The 19,208-nt window shown below is 35.4% G+C and overlaps 1 long non-coding RNA gene across 1 annotated transcript; it reads right to left on the bottom strand.

Moving 5' to 3' along the window:
- On the bottom strand, window positions 14,328–16,153 carry LOC109843308. The gene is made up of 2 exons (XR_002247628.1): window positions 14,647–16,153; window positions 14,328–14,570 (listed from the first exon to the last, which is right to left on the bottom strand). It is a non-coding gene; the product is annotated as an uncharacterized LOC109843308 (long non-coding RNA).

The following is a 19,208-nucleotide window of genomic DNA, read 5'->3' as shown; positions in this document are numbered from 1 at the left end:
ATATTTTTATTGTATAATATAGTGTAATATAATATTTATTATATTAATTTATTATATTTCAAAAATTGTTATAAAATATGTGATAATATATTGTAATAATTAACACAATATAACATATAATAATCTCTTACTATGAAATTAATTAGTAATATATTACTTATTGTATTGTAATTAATGTTATTAATAATATATTTTATATTCTAATAATATATTAAGCATAATATATTATATCATAATTTATTACTACAAAACTATTAATATATTATTTAATATTACATTGCAGTTATTGTAATTAATAGTTTAATATATTTATTCTAATATAGTATTTTATTTTAATATATTATAATGTGTTATAATAATCTATTATCTTATAGTAAATTTTTTTATATAATAAAATATTTATTTATTATACTATACTATAATAAAATGTATGATAATATATTGTAACAAATAATACAATATATAATATAATATAATATAACATAACTAATATAATATATTAAAATTTATTATTGCATATTAATTTAATTAATATATTATATTTACTTTGTGCTAAACTAGTTTTATTTTGGAGCAGATCCCTCTAGTTCAAAATAAAAATAGTTTAGTGATACTATCTGTGCATAAAATATGCAGCCCGATCTAGTCCATAATTTTGACAAACAAAAAACAATACAAAATTAGGTAAGTCCTAACCTAATTTTACAAACTTACAAAACACTCTCTTTTAGTTTCAGTGAGACTCGAGGTTAATTGATAGTCCTTGCACGCGTTAATGGTCCCTCCACACGTGTGAAACTTGGTGATGGGACGAGTCAAGAAGAGCAATGTTAACTTGATAACAAATACAAGTTAGAATTACACTCTCAGATGTCCTGATAAATACAAAAAAGAGGCGCAATTAAATATCATCTTGGGTTGTAAATTATTTTTGGTTGAGAACTCGAGGCACCCCCTGAAACAATAAAAAACATGAAATATATAGTTTGACTATATAATATGAATAAATAAATCAAAAGCCTTGCACAGGAGAGAGATTAGGTAAAGGCTAATGATGGTTATGATCATTAACTTTGACAAGTGGTTGGGAATTGTGTTGCTTATTAAGATTTCTTTTTTTCAGGAATAATTAAGATTTAAAAAAAGGTCTAAAAGTGAGTTGGATTATTATACGTTATTGGATTTTGGTTTATTATGAGTCAAATAAAAAGCAACTAAGGAAAATTTTGTCAACGGATTTAGAGATGGGGGATAGATATCAGTGGGGTGTAGACTTCCAATTGTTGGACCCTAGAGCGGGTGATTAGAATCTTATGATAATCTAATCTGATTAAATGCCAATTAAAATTAATTATCAAGTTATCCTAGCAAGTATGAAATACAACAAAATATATGAGCTAGGATAAACAATGAGATATATCCTATATGATGAAATATATATGCAAGGATATATAAACTAACACAAGGGTAAACACTATAAACAAGATAGTGGATGAAATAAATGAGCAATGCACAATTGGCGATATAGGATAAATGTAAAAACAAATACGCCAAAGCCAAACTCAAACAAGCAATATGATCACGGTGTTCGGACCTTCCGTCCTACGTCTCCGCTCCCCACTCCCGGGAAAAAATCCACTATCACAACCGGGTTTTCTACGCTCACCCGAATAACGTTTACACCTCACAGTGTCGGTTTTCAACGCTCACCGAACAACGTTTACTCCTCACACTCGGTTTTCTAGTTCACCGAAAACTTCACAACACACTCGGTTTTCTAGCTCACCGAAAACCTTACACCACTCTCAATGTAACAAATACAAATTTGTTTTCTACAATAGATGAGAACTCAATTAAGCACAACTCAATGTTACAATCTCTCACAACCCTAATATACTATGTATGCAAATACAATAAGCTCAAGTAGGTGTGTGTAACAATGAGATAATATAATCAAATCTAAACTCAATATAAAAACTAGCTTTAAAGAATGATAATCAAATAACTAAGCAAATGTAAAGCTAGATAGAGTTTAGAAAACTTCTCCAATAGATGACAAGATGGAGAGATGGAGATTGGAACCCAAATAAGAAGATGATCTCCTCCACTTGTGAAAACAATCTTCAAACTAAACAAACACTAAAACCACACTTAAACCTTGTTTAAAAACTTGTTTAAAACATTCTTGAGTGCCCTTAGAAGTATGATGGCATGGAGTATATATAGGCTCATGAAACAAGCCCAAAAACCCAAGAAAACCAAGCAAAAAGACAAAATAACGGATATATCAAAATCTAAAAAATATAGCCAATGTGCTACAGCGGTCGACCGTACCGGTCGACCGCGGGTACTGTAGCAGTACGTATCAGTTTTGTAAAATCAGTTAAAAATAGTAAAACAGCTCCAAAAATTATGAAATTTTGTGAGAAGATTTTAGACATGTATAAGAACATGTTAGAGAAAGAATTTCTGAAAAAACATTTCTCAGTTGAGAGAAATAAATATTTAAACACAGATGTGCAGTTTCTAAAAATCTGCTGATATACACGATTTTGTAAAATCAATTGGGTACAGTAAATCAACTCCAAAAATGATAAAATTTTGAGAGAAGTTTCTAAACATGTAGATAAATATGTTAAAGAAATAATTTCTTGAATATCACTTCTCATTTATGAAAACTCATCTGTTTTGTAAAACATGCACGAACATGTGCACGAACAAAAACATGATTTTGTAAATTCCATTAAACATAACAAATCAATTCCAAACTTGATGAAACTTTGCAAAATATTTATAAACATGAAAAAAAACATGTTACAAAAATAATTTTTCAATTTTCATTTCTCAATTGTGAAAACTCATTATTTTGTTAAAGCATGCATGAATATGAATTTGTTAAGAACATGTTTTTGACAAAAAGAGTTTAAACGCATATTGAAACTTTATGAAATGTCTTCATATACATTATAACACATGAATATAAAGTAAACATGGTCAATAAAATAATATCATAAAGTTTTCTCAAAATAGCTCATTTTGTGAGAAAATCCAATATTGTGTGTGTATGATATTGAGCTTAGAGTATTAAACACACATAATATAAACCTATATTAAATATACCCAAGCTTGATGAAGGTCTTCAATGAGCATGACTTAGTAAACTATACGGAAGAAGCTTGTGATTGGATCTTTAACTTGAATTGACATTGCTTCACTCCACAATTCCGCCAACCTCCATTTGATATGATCGTTAAGGTTCGATTCCATCCATCCTCCAACTACGTTGTTTGTCTATAATAAATAAGAAAACATAAATACTAGACAAATAATATTAGTGGTAAATTATTTGTTAAACATCATCAAAACAAGAAGGCCAACACCAATGATATATTATATATTCTCATTTATAATTTGAGCACAAATGTGTAGGGGGGTTTACACCTAGATAAGATGAGAGGGATGGCTGTTGTGCACGGTGCAGAAGCGGGACAACCAAACAGGCGTGCTTCGAGAACCAAATCAAACAAACGTCGAGATAAAGGCCAAACAAATCAAAACAACGGCACAAATCCAAACACAATAGATTTACATGGTTCGGCAAGTTACCTACGTCCACGGGGCAAGAAGGGGATAGGGTTTTTACTAATAGAGAAAGAGTACAAACTGAGATTACAAATCATTTGAAGGAACAGAATAATCTCACCAACAAGCTCTTAATCTCTCCAAACAAAACCCTAAACAAATAGCTCAGAAAATACCTCTTTTCTGTGCTCCAAATATCCCTAATTTTCTTCACAATTCTCTCTTCCAATTGTTCCATATATATAGAACTCCTAAAATCATAAACATACTAGGAATTCTAAACGCAAAGCCAAAACAAATTAGGAATCCTAATAACCTATTACCAAAATAGATTAGGAATCCTAATACCCTCATGTTACCAAAATAGATTAGGAATCCGCTATCCAACAATTCTCCACCTCGGCGAAGTTTTTTCAAAACTGAGCTGACACCGACCAAACCAAATGCCTCACTTGTTACGTCCAGTACGAAGTGAAACGATCCACAATAACAGACTCAATCCACAACAAGTCGAGACCCAAACGAGAGTGCGAACACTCACCCAAACATCGGTATCTACTCACCAAATCGGCTGCATCATAAAGACTGCCTACGTATCCTCTTGCCCAAGGAATCAAGCATTCACGTAGTTCACCCAAACGGCCTCCAAAGGCTCTCAATCAAATAGAAAAGTCTACAACTCTTCACCAATATCATTTGCATCCAAAACCAAATGATCCCCAATCTGTGTCACATCGGCTGGAATCCCAAACGATGCAGTATGATCTGGAGTATGTGGAGTAAACTCCAACCAACATGGAGTAGCATCACCCTCCACCTGCTGTGATATCCAAACGACCCGATCAACACTCTCTACCTGCTGAGAGTCCAATGTGACATACCTGCTCAGAATAAAATTAGCAGCTCCCAACCGATAATCAAATAAGCCTCTGAATCCCAAACGCGCAATCGGATCAAATCTCACATCCTTGATGTGACCAAATACTGGGTAACCAAATATCCGACGCCAACCAAAATCTGAAGTAGCTCTACCAGATCTAATAACTCCTAATACAGCAGTCGGCGACCTATAACTAAGATGACCAAATATGTCGAACCTCTAAAACTAGAACCAATGCTCGACAACCAACACCGATCCTCCTCCAGAAAGGAATGACCCATCGAAACTGTCATCTCATCTCGTTGCCCCAATGTTTCCTCTCCAATGAAGTGTCTCAAACTGTCATGAGCTCGGCACAAATACAGTAGGTCCCTCTTGTACCTTCCTCTACAACCAGAATGAAGTACATTCACCTTACTGCCAATACACTTCTTCAACTGTTGTTGACTACTAGGACTTCAAAACCAACAGGACTTGGTTGCAACCCACAAATGCCTAGTACAATCCCCAATAAATGAAACCAAAATACCAATTACCTTCCAATGATACCTCCTTGGAAAACCCCTGAATGCCTGAATGAACACCAAATAGAAGACCCCTCAATCATTAAATAGAAGTGCCAAACTCCACATCGGTCTCCTTGCTCATACCAACGTGCTCAAATGACTTCAATATGCAGGTCAATGGCACTTCTCAATAATCCAATGCACTGTATCAACAAACAAATAACCCAGCCTCAAATCCTTCTATCTCGACCAACTATCTCAAAGCACCAACAAATGAATAATAGATCCAAACTGATAAAGGAAAGAATTTTACCTCCAATTGAAACCCTAACAAGAGTCTCCAAACGATCTCACCCCGCACGACGGCAACAAGATCCACAAATAGGAAAAATCCCACCTTTATCTCCAAACGAAGTGCTCGAAGAGTCTCCAAAGAAATCTACTCCTCCAAATAGCCCAAGCGCCAACAAACCAATGCGGAACAAATGAAGAATAGATCCAAACTAAAAAAGATAGAGTCTTTACCAAAAAGATCCTACCTTTCTCACCAAACGAAGCCCTAGACGAACTTCCAAATTAACCAACTCCTTCAACCAAGACAAAACCCTAGATCTGGAATCTGGAGCTCTGATACCAATTGTTGTGCGCGGTGCAGAAGCGGGACAACCAAACAGGCATGCTTCGAGAACCAAATCAAACAAACGTCGAGATAAAGGCTAAACAAATCAAAACAACGGCACAAATCCAAACACAATAGATTTACGTGGTTCGGTAAGTTACCTACGTCCACGGGGCAAGAAGGGGATATGGTTTTCACTAATAGAGAAAGAGTACAAACTGAGATTAAAAATCACTCGAAGGAACAAACTAATCTCACCAACAAGCTCTTAATCTCTCCAAACAAAACCCTAAACAAATAGTTCAGAAAATACCTCTTTTCTGTGCTCCAAATATCCCCAATTTTTCTTCTCAATTCTCTCTTCCAATTGTTCTATATATATAGAAATCCTAAAATCATAAACATACTAGGAATTCTAAACGCAAAGCCAAAACAAATTAGGAATCCTAATAACCTATTACCAAAATAGATTAGGAATCTTAATACCCTCATGTTACCAAAATAGATTAGGAATCCGCTATCCAACAATGGTTTCATCATGTACAGTATAGACCGCTAAATACATCAGTCAGGTAAGTAATGTGATTATAATTAATAAGGGGAAAAAAGACTTAAAAATAGATCTAACATAATTTCATTTGAAGCGATTAAGAAATGTATAGCAACAATAACTTAACAGAGGAGACGGTCTTTTTAAGGAACTGCATGGAGGAACAAGACTCTTGTTTTCTCATACGATTAAGTAAAGGAAACCACAGATTTGTAAATCTAAACTTAGTCCTCAACTTAAAAGCAATTAATCCCAAATATGACTCATCTTCATGTATGCCTACTATGTGAAATTTGAAGTTTGTGTTGGCCTTCTTGTTTTGATGATATTTAACAAATAATTTACTACTAATGTTGTTTGTCTAGTGTTTGTACATTCTTATATACTGTAGACAAACAATGTTGTTAGAGGTTGGATGGATTGCGCTTCAACGATGATATCCAAAGGAGGTTGGCGGAATGTCGGGTTGAAGCCTATACAATTCAAGTTAAAGATCAAGTTCAAGCTTCATCCGCACGTGTACCAAGTCAAGCTTAATTGAAGATCAAGATTGCTTGGGTAATGTAGTTTTAGATTTTATATTATGTGTGTTATATACTCTAAGCTCAATATCTATACACACACATTTATTAGTTTCTTCGTGTATATATATATATATATATATAAAAGTTTTGGTTTCTATGCATATATATAGTTATATATATACATACATATGTTTTTGAGTTTTTATGGTTATATATATGAAATTATATATTTCATATTTTCTATTGTGATTTTGAAAACATTGCATAGAATATGCAATTTTGTGAAAATATTGTATTCTTAATTTGTAGACTTTAATATCAGTTTATACATGTTTTATTAAGTCTATAAAAACATTTCACAAAGTTTTAAAAGTTGGTTTATGTCAAAACATCAAAATTCAAGTATCTCATATTTTTCATGTTTTGGACTATTTTGTAAAATAATGATATTTTTCATTTGGGAGGTCCTTTCTGATAACCAGTCGCTGTAGCATGTTTATTATCATGTCTACAATCATTCCCCAAAGTTTTACATTTTTTAGAATTTATTTGATATTTTTAAATAGCGTTTTAAAATCAGCAAATCAGATTTTCTTATATCAGTTTTCGGTCGACCGCACCGGTCGACGGCTCAATTGTTCATTTGTTCACTAGGCAGCAGAGAGTTCATCGGTTGACCGCCGCGGTCGACCGAGAGCTTCCTTCGGTCGACCGCACCGGTCGACCGGATAAGTCTATACCTGTTTTTCTCATTTTTGTCCTGGATAGCGGTCGACCGATATTTTCGCCGGTCGACCACCAATAGAACCGTTGCTTTCCCAACGGCTATTTTCTGAGCTGTTTTGCTGGGGCTGTTTCTGTCTTTTGTTTGGGTTTTGGCTGAGTTTTTGAGAGGGTATAAATACCCTATTTCTCTCGCTCTTGTCATTTATTGGAGAAGTTTTCTAAACTCAATCTAGCTTTACATTTTATTGTTTGATTATCATTTTATTAAGCTAGTATTCATATTGAGTTTAGTTGATTTTATTTTCTCTATGTTTACACACACAACCATTGAGCTTATTGTATTTGCATACATTATATAATTAGGTTGTGGGATAGTGTGATATTGAGTTGAGCCTAATTGAGTTCTCACCTTGTTAGAGAGAACAATCATTTGTTATATTGTGCTTAATTGTGAGGATTCACTTGTAATATACTTGTACACCGAGAGAATTGTTTGGTGAGAGACGGGGTCGAATCCAAGAGGAGTGGCGTCGGTTGACGTGCCTAGGGAGAGGTTGTAACCGAGCACTTGAGGAGGAGGACACAGTCTAGGACCAACACTTAGTGTGTGAGGTGTGATTGCATAGTGATTGTATTGTGAGGTGTAAACGTTGTTCGGGTGAACGTAGAAAACCCGGTTGTGATAGTGGAGATCTCCTCGAGGTGAGGAGCGGAGACGTAGGTCGTGGGGACCGAACTCCGTAATCATATTGTTTGTTTGTGATTGCATTGGCGCACTTCCTTTTATGTTCATATCTTATATCGTCTTTGTATATTGCTTGTTGATTATATTGCCCACTATCTAGTTTAGATTGTTTACCCTTGAGTTTATATATCCTTGCACATACATTGCCTATATCTCTTTGTTAGGATATATCTTGTTGTTTACATTGCTTATCCTAGCTCATATACATTGTTGTATTTCATACTTGCTAGGATAACTTGTTAATTATTTTTTAATTGGCATTTAATCGGATTAGATTAGCATAAGACCCTAATCACCTCCCCTCTAGGGTCTAACAGTTTGAATCTAGAATTATTTGCATATAAACCCCTTACATTATGGGTATTTTTTAAAAATATCCTCCACATCTTAGTATTCACAAAACTATCCCTCAAATCATTAACTTTGTGAAAAAATACCCCTCAAATCAACAAATCGTCAACTTGGTGCTAAAAATTTAACGATAGATCTTGTTGATAAATTATACATTGTGATTACAAATTATCTTATCAAAGCTGACGATTAATTGCCACGAGGGGAATGATGGGTAGTTTTGCGAATGCTAAGATTTAGAGAGCACATTTGCAAATACCCATGATTCACGGGGTATATGTACAAATAACTCCAGAATCTATTGATAGTCAATTCAAACATGTAAATGTCATATCTTAGCTAGGTTTGCAGGTTAGAGATGGGCCCGGATTGAACCAGTAGTAGCTAATAACTAGCTACTTCGCCTAGACGTGCATGCCAGAGTTAAAGTACAACTGAAGTGCAAGCTAGGATTCACTATAACATTGTGGATCCATCTCTTCACTCTACCACATGAATTGTTTTTTCTTTCCCATCTTTCCCCCCCTTGAAGTTGACATATAAAGATATTTTGGTAGGCTTATTATTGAATGTAATTTTGTTGATTAGTTAGTCTTCAAAAATTAGATTCATTAAATTAACCGGTTCAATTACATTAGAAATTAAAGGGGTCGGTTCATTTGCAATAGACTTTCTATATGACATTTATGATGGTTTAAAATTTAGTATGAAAATTCTCTTCAATTAGATGGTAATTAGAGAGATGATTCAATTACACTAAACCCCCTTGAAGTTTGAAGTTTTTTCCCTCGTCTCTTTGAGGTTGTTGCTCATTAATGGTAAAATAATCAAAATATCTTTTTTGAAAATAACTCTCAACTTTCTGTCTCGGTCACAAAGACCCCCACTCCAAAAAGGGAGAATTTTTGTCCTTCTCCGTGAGGCGTTTGGAACATGAGCAATCAAAGTTCACGACGTTACTTTATTTTTTGGAGCATGAGCTATCAGACTTCATGACGTTACTTTATTATTTTCTTTGCGGGTGGGTTTTTTGTGTGCGTGCGTGTTTTTTTTTTTTTTTTGGGTGGGGGTGGTGGTTAAGTGAAAAGTTCAAGGTCATTAAGTGGAATATACAAAGTCCGAAAGTGTTGCATACAAAAAACCTCAAAAGTCAAGGGTGTAAGTAAAAAATAATCTTTTATTGTTCATCTCTCTCATTGCCCATTAACCAACGAAAAAATGCCTCACATACCCGAAAATGGAACAGGTCGAGGGGGACAGATGAGGTGTTCACCTCTGATTGCATAATGAGCCGGCCATGGCCAACTCATTATGCTATTAAGGGGGGGCACCTCACTTGTCCCCCATCTGTCTCATTTTCGGGTCCTTGTAGAAGCACCCTAACCAACTAGGGTTATTCAACCAACACAGTTGTTTGTGAATGCCCCCCACCAAATAAAGAAGGGTGATTTCCTGGAACGATGACACGTAATCTCGGTAGCTATAATGCCTAGAAAGTTAATAGTTTCTTCATGCATAGGCGTAGGCATGATATTTTGAGAAAGCAAAACTTGTGAACTTCGTACATCCAAATGAGAACAAGAGTTAATGCCCAATATGTTGTCAAAAGAAGGGGGGGTCATCATGGCCTCATGGATTTTGAATGTTGCAACTCTGAACCCAGCTAAGATCAATAGTCATACCCTCACGCTTCCAGCGGGGTTCACATTCATGAAGCATTATTGAATCCATTGTAGAAATTAAGTTTGGGGAGACCTTTTTATGAGCCACATGTTTGTGTTTTTGTTTTTTTAATCCTAAAGTATCATCGCATTCGAATTGATGCACGCATGACCACTTAATTGCATGGCGTGTTTGAGTAACAGTAATTTAGATCAATAACAAAGGAATATTTCAACATTACGCAATTTCATTAATTTCTTATATTCTTAGAACACTCTTCAATTTAAATTAAGTTGCAACTTCAATTGAAGCATAACATCTAATCATGCATATAGGTTAGTAGAAATTATAACCTGGGAAGAGAGGAAGATTTATAATGGCGCTAGACTCTATATATTATAATGAAGCATTTATTTTACAAGTTTATTTATATAAAAGAGAGATCGAGGAGTTTCGTTGTAGTTTTAGGTGGTTCTATTCTCCCCGCTTGCTACTATATATTATTTTTGTCTAAATGATCAACGCTTCAGCGAAATATAGCTTATACAACGCTCATATATATGCTTGGTACCGAAAACATTATACGTACTTTCATTTATTTTATCTTTTTAATTAAGAAATCATAAAAGCTACATACACAGAGTCATACAGACCATTGAATATTATAACTAACCTCCATCAAGATGCCTTTCTGACTGGACTTTTTGGGCTCATTCAGCCTTATCCAGTCTCCTACCAAATTTGGATAGCTAACCTTCATCAAAACGCCTTTCTGATTGGGCTTTCCCCAAGAACTAAGAATCATGACTATGATCAGAACAATTCCCACTACTTCGAAGCTTAAAAGGCTAATGATTCTGAATGAGATGGGTCCTCGTCAGCAATTAGACGCCACTGGATAACGCTAATACCCTTATGCGTTTTATTCCTTACTTCTCCACATCTACTACGTACTGCCACCTATATATCACTCCGTTACGCTATACCGTACAAAAAAACATGCATGAATAATTGCCAGCTTATTTTACTAATGAACTACCAAGAAGAGGGGAAGCTCGTCCTGCCGCCGGTCAAGTCAAGTCGGAGGTGGTGAGCCTCTCGTTGCTTAATTTCGCCTTTCGCTACTCATTTTGCTAAATAAGCTATCAGCTCCTACTCATTATCCACACATGAACTTAGTAATTATTCTAACCCCACGACACTCGGGGGAATCAGATTCCCCCCGTCCCACTCAGCCAACAACAACTTGCTCTATATAACCCATCTTTTTTTTAGATTCTCTTAGTTGCTAAAGGAGGATTGGTGTCCCTAAAATATAGGTTTCCTAAAGTGAAGGTTGATGAAGTGGAGAAAAGGAGGGTCTTCTCGATGCTATTGCTTTTCTAGAAAGATTTGTGTGGCTTAAGAATTTGTGATTGCCATCAGCAATTTGACTTGGGCAACAATGATTACACCGTAATGATAATACTATTTAATTGGTAGGCCCCTCCTAAATAAATCATAATCCTAATTAATCTCCTTGTTCGTTGAGGGCACCTAACACGAAAATTTAGCATCTGGATCGAGGGTAAACGGAGACTGATCGAGGTGCTATCCAAAATTTCAAAAGAACGCGTCTGATATGATGCACGTCAATTAGCAACACTACAAAATTAATCACCTGCAGCATTCTTCTCGCCTGACGATCGAGATACTTAGGCTTACAAAATTAATCACCTGCGGCATTCTTCTCGCCTGACGATCGAGATACTTAGGCTTACAAAGTTTGTTTTTTCTTCCCGGCCCTCCGATCCTTAATTAATTTGTTAGGTTTATCTGAAAGCGACGGCTCGACCCAAACTGCATTTTTTTTTAATCACGAACGATGTCTCATGCATCATCCCATTAACGAAACAATTTTGATTAAGCCACCAAAGCACCAAGTAATCTAAGCCATGTCCGAGACGGAAGAAGGTAACGAGTAAACGCAGCATTCTGACCGAACGATACTCGCGTGGAAACAGCTTTTGTTAGGAATAGAGAGAACTGTCTAATGAGAGCAGCATCGCCATCGCCATCGGTTCAGTCAGAATTATAAGAGAAACGTTTTTCCAATTCTGGATGAAATTTTTTGTCATAACAGAGCTCATCCACTATAACTTCCTACTGATGCGCAATAACTTTCCCAACTGGAGTTTAAGTACTACCATCTGGTACACTCCCATCTTATCTTTTCTTCGTTTTAATTCGGCACTTCACCAACAATCAAGAACAAAATTCTGCCGTAAATTTCAAGTATGCAAACATATTCCACGGGCATCCCTTCACCCGGTATGATTATTGTCATCATATACAAGTAAATGAACAGGAATATTTCATGCTTATAAATGTCCTAATTAAGCAAAGTGTTATGCCTTAGCTCATAACAGAGATACAGCTTTCCGCGCGTTAATCTGATTTAATAATAATCACAGGGCATCATAATTAAAGGTCCGCCAAACCTATCAATGTACTAAAGGGAGGATAGCAAAGTGTTATGCCATTTTTAAGCTTTAATTATGATCCACCACAGGAAACACAAATTACTTTCATAACCGGCATAAATTTGGCAAGTGGATTCACATAACTAAACCTTAGTGTATATCTGCAAATGGGTTCAAAAAAAGAAAGGAATGTTATGTATATTATTAATCCAGGGGCGTAGCATAAGGACATAGAGTGAACAGCTTAATTGATCATCAAAGAAAGATAAGGTTAGGGCGCAACAGCGGAGCAAGAAACATCACATGATTGGGCATATTTTTCACCAAAGAATATAAAACTTGTCCATTCTTCAAATTTCAAGCTTAGGTTAGTATTAACTAATCCCTAGTATCAAAAAATACAACTATTCTACGACTACACAAGAAAAGTGAAATTCTAATCACTAGTATCACATTGCATGAACACTTCTATCATCAAACAATGTCAATATCATAATCAATGCCACTTGGACAAATCGGGTCACCGTTCAAATATCTTCTACACCACATGCGCACGATCATGAGTGTGTATGGTTCATTGAAACAGCAACAATTTGAAATCATATTTTTCATTGAAACAACATCAAACAGTAAATTCTACAGAAAAAATGGCGAGTTTAGACTTATCACGAACACAAAATCAAGATCTACCCCACCATTAGAATCTAGAAAAGTGCTTGCATTACATATTGCTAGTATGCACGTCCACATATACATGATCACACACGCTTACTTTTTCAATGAATATACCTATGCAATAATGTACTGTTTTTCTTGACGCAGCGAGTATGCATGTCCATGTATACATGATCACATACGTTCTATTTTTCCAATGAATATGTGTGTGCGCTAATGTACTATTTTCTTTACGCAGACACATGTTCAAATAAAAAAAGTTGTTGTGACGTTGTCATGTTTTAGCGTCTTACTTGGAGGAATAGTCATGTCCTCATATTTGCGTCATGTCATGTTCTCAACTTTGTATCCATGGCTCTCAGTAGGAGTTTAGGTGTGGTGTCAATTAGTTTCAGAAGGTAAATTGAATTTTAAGTTAGTCTTGTTCATTATTTATTAATTTATCTCTTCCAAGTAACATTTTCCTCCTCCTGATTTATGCCATATGATATCAGAGCCTCTCTGAATTAGTGATTCCATGCATGGCTTGTCCTTCTCCACCTCATCTTCCCTCATAATATCAAATTATTCTGGCCTTTGCTTCAAACTCAACAAGTTGATGAATTCATTAATCAATAAGCCAGTTAAACATCAATTAAGCTCAATGTAGTACAAATATTCAAAGTGGTAACAAAGAGTCTTTTCAATATATAATTCCTTTAGTGATGCATTTTACAGACCACAGCAGGTTACATCGTAATAGCTAAAGCTACAGGTTATTGAACCCATTAGTGAGCTCGATTGTCATGTATGATGATTTCTATCATCACGTATGATGATTCAAAAGCTTATTTTCGAGCGAATAGTGGGTTAATCCCTCTGCCAAGAATTATCACCGCTATGAATCAACAGCTATTCCAATATCATACATCTCCAAGACTCCAATAAACTTGTTTAAAGTAATTTAGGTAGGAGTTGGTTGATGTTACCTTAGATATCTCTTTTATAAGCTTTAAAGGAAAAAGAAAAAAGTTTCATCCTCTGAAACTAATGATTTGCGAGCATGAAAATCAAACATCAAAAATCAAATCAGAACTAACCAGCTCTCATGGACAATTCTAAATGCACAAAATCAAACATCAAAAATGAAAAATCAAATCAGAAGTATCTAACCATTCGTACTCATTACATAATGGACAGTGGTTGAATTCATGTGGAGATTGATAGTGCTGGTGTAGCAGCAAGATTACTTACTGACACACGGGTAAAGATTGCCGTAAGAGGTCAAGGTTCATCAGCAGCATAAGATCTGAACAGTTTGAGAGGAAAAAGGATCTCAAATAAAGAATAATATTGAATATCAAAAATGCTAATCTTGTACTTACCAGACAACTACATTGTTGTTCTGGTACTGTGAGCTATAGTATAATGGTGAATCTAGCTCGAAAACGCCAGGCAAATAGTAAGTTAAGAGAATATTTGACAAGTCAAGAACTAATGATTTGCAAGCAAATAACTAAAAAATTGGAGAGAAAACTTAAAGTTATTGTATTATAGTGGAAGTTAGGCTTCATAATATAATGTTTAATTAGCAATCGTGCATCAAGTATTAACTTACAGAATATCAGAAAGTAATCGAGAAACCATGACATTAGGACATGAGAGGGTGGTCTTCTTCCACATTTTTTCCCCCTAATGAAATATAGTTACTTATCGCTTCAGTGCGAAGCAAAAAAGCTGAACAAGCGAATAAAAGTAACATATCAAAGAACAACCCAAGAAGAGAGAAACAAACTTGTATCTCCTCTAAAGAAATAAGAAGGTTTTGATTTGATAAATCAAGTGTAAGAATCTACCGAACTATTGTTTCATGAGGATGGATATTGAGTGAAAGGATAATTCAACAACATCATTAATAAGGCTGATCACATCTACTATAGTACTTTTTTTTTAATTAGTACTATATATAGTACTACTAACTGCTTTTGTTGCCAAATGAGTTCCTCACAGGCAGTGATGAGAATTTCTGGTGTAAACTAGCACTAACTCTAACTCACAATAAACACTATCGCAAATTAAACCCAATAGAAAATTGGCCTGAACTAATTGAAATATAATTCATATATGCATATGCTTCTCTGAGAAATTACTTTCAATCCCTATTAATTTCTCTCCATTTCAATGAAACAGCACTACAAGTAGTTCAGCAATACACCACCATCGTCTCTGGTGATTTACTGTTTTATAATTTTCTTTTTTCCCCTTCTCCCTTGCATTTCAACAATGAAATGCGATTATCAAAGAAGCGTTTCAAACTCTTTTAACTTTTGTTCCTTTTTAACGAAAATATGTAAAACTTTTACATATTTTTAAACAATGGAAGAATTCATCCAATCAAATGAGATGGACAATGATGCAGGAAAACACATATCACCATGCAACCAAAATCCCCTCCCCAAACTCTGACTTCAACTTTCTTGCCAGACTTTTGTTTTTACCTTCAAATATTGGCTTTAGTTTTCGTTTGGGATGGTATAGCTATATAATTTGGTGGTATATTTCCCTTCTAAGGAATCCATACTGAAGCTCCAGAAGAAAATTCAATACCACTTTGGTACAAGACCGAAGTAGATGAATGGTAACTCGATCGAAGGAGCAAAAGGATCACAGAGAACAGCTGAAATAAGAATAGAACAAGTCAATATCTGTGAATTGAGTTGTCAGATAGACATCTGCATATCTAAGTACTCTTCAAAGCAAATATTTGAGGCCCTCGTCTCTGGGATAGGGGTGTTTTAGCTATGGGCTATAAGAAACTCTCACAAAGTAAAGATGAAATTGTACTAAAAAGGTACAAATTGTAAATTAACAATAAATCTTTCTCCACACTGATAATAAGTATAAATCTATTTCGAACCAAAGCCTAAGATACCTAAACTAGCGATGACAGTTACGATTTACCATATAGTGGTAACCAACACAAAAAAATTGTGATCCAAACAAGAACATTTCCAAATCTAGCCATATATTAACCCCCACAAAATTTTATAACTAGTAAAATTAAAATAGTATCTCAAAATGCTAACACTGAACAAAGATAGAGAAAGAGATTATCAACACCAAGCATCGAAGCATTGATCATTAGCATCAAAAGGCATCACAATAACATAAATTCATGCAATGAGGAATGATGAAATACATCATAACATTTCCACTTCTTTCTAGTTCTAATCAAATCCCTCTAAGCTAGTAACGACAAGTACCCACAAAGTAGTAACCAACACAAGAAATCATGACCCAAACAAGCACATTTACAAATCTAGCCACATAGTAACCAACGAAAATTCACAACTGATCCACTAAAAAAAATATCTGAAAATACCAACATAGAATAGATCATCAATGCTAAGCAATGAAGCATTGACATTAAAATGCATCTCATGAACATAAACTCGTGCAATGAGGAAAGGCAAATTATACTATAATATTCAACTACTTTCTTAGTCTAATCAAATCACTCTAAACTAGCCATGATGTATGGGGTGGCATACAGGCAGGTCGGGCCAAATTCGGTCGGATCAAATTTAGGCATAGAATAGATCATCAATGCTAAGCAATGAAGCATTGACATTAAAATGCATCTCATGAACATAAACTCGTGCAATGAGGAAAGGCAAATTATACCATAATATTCAACTACTTTCTTAGTCTAATCAAATCACTCTAAACTAGCCATGATGTATGGGGTGGCATACAGGCAGGTCGGGCCAAATTCGGTCGGATCAAATTTAGGCATAGAATAGATCATCAATGCTAAGCAATGAAGCATTGACATTAAAATGCATCTCATGAACATAAACTCGTGCAATGAGGAAAGGCAAATTATACCATAATATTCAACTACTTTCTTAGTCTAATCAAATCACTCTAAACTAGCCATGATGTATGGGGTGGCATACAGGCAGGTCGGGCCATATTCGGTCGGATCAAATTCAGGCATAGAATAGATCATCAATGCTAAGCAAAATGAAGCATTGACATTAAAATGCATCTCATGAACATAAACTCGTGCAATGAGGAAAGGCAAATTATACTGACATTAAAATGCATCTCATGAACATAAACTCGTGCAATGAGGAAAGGCAAATTATACCATAATATTCTACTACTTTCTTAGTCTAATCAAATCACTCTAAACTAGCCATGATGTATGGGGTGGCATACAGGCAGGTCTGGCCAAATTCGGTTGGATCAAATTCAGGCCTGATCTGTACCCAACTCATTTATTAAAAGGATCGGATTATTCGACCTGTTTATTAAACATGTTACCCTTACCCAATCCGTGTGATCCATTTGATCTCATGGTACAATTATAATCACTTCAAATTTGTTGCCTCTAACCATATCATAGATTCAAAAGTCCTCATCTTTGCGCAAAAATCTAAAAACAAGTCAAACCCAAGGGAGTCAAACTCGCAAACTGCATAGAAATGAGTCCCCTATTGGACATGAAAGAATAAAAGTAATTGCGTGGAGGTATTCAAAGTAACCGGTGGAGGCCAGAGAGGTTGGAGGACGTGGAAGAGGCAGTGATGGAATCAGGCCACAACCTTAGCTTTGCAGTCTACATAACAGCCATGGTCCCTTAGATGCTCCCATGACCTAGGCGGGCACCTAAGTACCGCCTAGGTCAAGGTGGAGGCTTAGGAAGGCGCCTAGACCGTTTTTCAAAAAAATGTCTACTGCATTCTCTCTTATATGAATCAACATGTAGCTTGTATTGAATAGAGAAGCTCATCTTTAATAACAGCTTCAACTACGAACGTAAAGCGGTTATCCTTCTTTAGACCCAAATAACCCAAATCCATCCTCAATCTCAAAACACCAAAAAGCAACTAACATCCAAAAAAGAGAGAACCTCTTCTAAGAGGTTCCTATACTCTGTTTTTTTAGTTTGAGCTTATCCAATGAAGATTCTTCGTGATCATTAGCTTGGAAGCCCTCACGCTTCACCATTGCTTGTTGTCGTCGCTCTCTGACGAAGTGATCAACCTCGCCCTCGAGCTCTCTCACCGAGTCATAGTCGAAGGAGCTCCCTCACGGTCCTAAGGAGAAAATAAGAAAATGAAGGGGAAAACAAAGGGTAATGGAAAAGGATCGCTGCAATGGTTGATTAAACAAGTTATTGAATGGGTTAAATAGGTGACATTTAGGGTCAACATAAATAACCTGACTAATAAATGGGTAGTTCCGGTTGACTCGTATATGACCCAAACCTATGTTACCTGGATACTGTTATCTGAAGCCGTACCTATATCCAACACTTAACCCGTACTCTATACCCAAAACTATGTTACCTAGATACTGTTATCTGAAGCCGTACCTATATCCAACACTTAACCCGTACTCACACTACCACTTCTTGGGATACTTCTTGAATATATGGATATGTTTATTCGGGCATGCACTCTTCGCGATACATGTTCTTAATTATATAGTATTTTCTTTAATTTAAAACACTCATCATACACTTCTTCATCATATATCCTACGCTTCATATCCACTTCTTGAAACTCATTGGACATGAGTCTAATTTGTTTCAAGCACGCCCAATTTAGAACTATGATTATAATGAGCCATCTAGATACCTAGTTCAAAAACTAGCTTCTAATCTATAGTCTACGTAATAAAATAGATGCAAAAATGTTATAGGATTTTTAGTTCTCATAACATATAAACGAAAAAAACAATATTATTCTCATGTAAATCATAATTTTCAATACATACGCACACATAGATGCGTCCCCGTACCCCTACTCATGCTCGTACCAGTTGGAGTGCATTTCTATGCAAAATAGACCCGAACCATATATCTCGACCCATACCCATTCCATTAGTAACGAGTCGGGTCGGGTTAACTGGTTAAATAAAAAAGTGGCCCTGATGG

The sequence above is a fragment of the Asparagus officinalis genome, chromosome 5 (assembly GCF_001876935.1).
Source record: "Asparagus officinalis chromosome 5, Aspof.V1, whole genome shotgun sequence".
Lineage (NCBI taxonomy): Eukaryota > Viridiplantae > Streptophyta > Magnoliopsida > Asparagales > Asparagaceae > Asparagus > Asparagus officinalis.
This window is presented reverse-complemented; position numbering and strand designations above follow the sequence as displayed.